At 46.0% G+C, this 2,515-nt stretch overlaps 1 pseudogene; it reads right to left on the reverse strand.

Annotated features, from left to right (window-relative positions):
- Window positions 1-1,026: 1,026 nt before the first annotated feature.
- LOC101992943 lies at window positions 1,027-1,800 on the reverse strand (annotated as a pseudogene).
- Window positions 1,801-2,515: the final 715 nt, after the last annotated feature.

Raw genomic sequence — 2,515 nt, forward strand, 5'->3', positions numbered from 1 at the left:
TTCTACACCAACCTCTCCCAGATGATGGGCCCGGAGCCTTCTGTGTGCTTGTGAGGTCAGAAGTGAGGTCAGCTGATATTTGTGAGGAGAAATTAGTCTTTGGGGTCTTTGAGGAAGCATAGGTGGATGTCACAGTCTGTAGCAATTTCTTCAGGTCACCGCATCTGTGTTACGCATGGCCTTCCTGGCTCAGCTCTTGTGAACAGACCACTTTTTCTTTAATCTATGAAGAAGAGATTAGGCAAAAGATGCTCCCACAGAGCACTGGACCCTGAGTTGAGAAACACCTAAATGACTAGAAATCTTTTCAAGCCTCAATGGGCTATATTAAAACTGCCTCGTGCATAAAGAACGTGACCAAAGTATCCACCAATCCTGAGTAATGCTGAGCTGGACTTTATAGCCCACACCACATGGAGGCCCTTGCTCTTTCTCAAGGCCCGGCCTTGAGAAAGTAAAGGGATTCCAATTGCCTCCCAGTAGAACTGTTTTATTAAACATATAGACACATTTATTTTATAAAAATGGTAGCAATATTTCTTCTGTAGTGAGGCTATCACTTCAGAATCATGTTCACATAAAACCACTTTCAGCCACAGGCAAGACAAGAAGGGAAGGAAAGTGCAGGTTTGAAAGTGAAGCTACAGACCCAGCATGGGAAGCAAAAGTGGGTGCTCCTTACCTGGCTTTCAGCCCACAGGCCCCAGGATGCCTTTCAGGAACAGAAGCTTCCACGCATCAAGCAGCCCCGCTCATTCTCAGTAGCATCCCTCTTTCCATCCCATGCATCCTGGGGTCCTAACTAGCTTATATGGAGCTTCTGTTATGAAATCGCAGCCTGGTTTACTCCTTGCCAACTGACTACCTCCTTTTGAACCTCAAGGCACAAAACAGAAGAGTAGTAAGTTCCAGGAGGATGTCCGTGGAGACCTTCTGTTTGAAACCTCCTTCCCAGAAGTCACCATTCAAGCTTGCACAGCTGGAGACCACAGATGATGCCAACAGGTCCAGCTGGAAATATCGCAGTTATCCAAACAGCTCCGGTTGCACCTGCGGAGTTAAAGTGATTACATCCACAGTAGAATAAAGGTGTCCCTTCTTGCTCAGAAAATCCACTGCTTGCTTGCTTGCTTGCTTGAGGTTATAGGTGTGTGCTGAAACTGGTTCCTAAGATCCTTCTAGCTCAGTCCTTCTGGTTCTGAGAAGCCTTAATTCAGCCCTTGGTTTGGGGCCACAGTGGGGCCATTTGCTGGCATGAAGTTATCCCCGCCCCCTGCCAAAGCTTCCTGAGTTCACCCACTCCTGGGTCGCTGATAGATGTCCTTCTTGCTGAGGTTGGTGGTTGGAGTTGCTGAGTACCATGTATGAGTTGATTGCTTCCAGTATATGTGTGGTGAACTCATTCACATCTTTCAGGAGAATAATCTTAAAGGCTATCAGACTCTTTACTCTGAGAGGACTGAGAGGACCAGCCACTTTCACGTTTGTTTCCAGAGCAACCACAATGTTTCCACCACTGGCATTGTGTGTGTCAGCCCACTGGTGAACATCCGTGGGCAGCTTTTATAGCATCTATTTTGTAAACAATAGTAGTTGGAGCTTTTTCTGTATATCTGATTATTCTCAGAGTAGTGACTTGTGAAATCTCAGCATTCCCGATTTTGAACACTTCATCAGTCAGAGTAGCAGCTGGGGTATGGTACAGGGCACAGTGTGCAGGGCTCCTATGTTCCATTTATTTACTACCTTAGAAGGTGTGGGTGAGCTGAAGGTCCCAGACTGCATGTGCAGGCTCCCCATAGGTGGAGCTGCTGTAGCTTTTGCTGATGTTCTACATAATGGTCTAGGTTCCCCCGAGAAAGCAGCCCAGAGAGCTCCAGTCCAATAGGCTTGGTGAATGAATACCTCACAACTGTTTGCTACCCTGATGTATTGATGTTAGTGGTGTGACTGCTTTACGCTAGTACCAAGAGTTATGTATCTGTGATGGTTTTACAAGTGGGAATGAACCCATGTGTGTCTTCTATGGTTTGTTATTGCCCCTGTGAATGGCATTAAGCCCAAGGAAACTTCTCAGGGAGGTCAGAGTTGGCAAGGTATAAAACCTTTTTGAAACCTTAAAGAAAAGTCTACACATACTACAGAAACAAGACCTTAAACCCCAAGACTTCTTCTGCCACAACTGCTTATCAGCCCCACTGGTCAGTCTTACAGACCAGGCAGTGGTGACACACACCTTTAATCCAAGTAGCCACACTGGTTTGCTACAGAAACTGGGCAGTGCATGCCTTTAATCCCAGTGGTGCACGCCTTTAATCCCTGACCTAAAAAGGAATATAAAATGAAAAGAGACAGCTGTCAGACAGTGTCATTTTGAGATTCTTGGAGGCAGGACACCATTTCAGACTGAGGTCAAGGTAAGAACCAGTGGCTGGATGTTTTGCTTTTCAGATCTTTGGGTTGAACCCCAATTTCTCTCTCTGGGTTTTTATTAATTGTGCATCATTCTGCTCTG

This window comes from Microtus ochrogaster, chromosome 6 (assembly GCF_000317375.1).
Source record: "Microtus ochrogaster isolate Prairie Vole_2 chromosome 6, MicOch1.0, whole genome shotgun sequence".
NCBI classification, from domain to species: Eukaryota; Metazoa; Chordata; class Mammalia; order Rodentia; family Cricetidae; genus Microtus; species Microtus ochrogaster.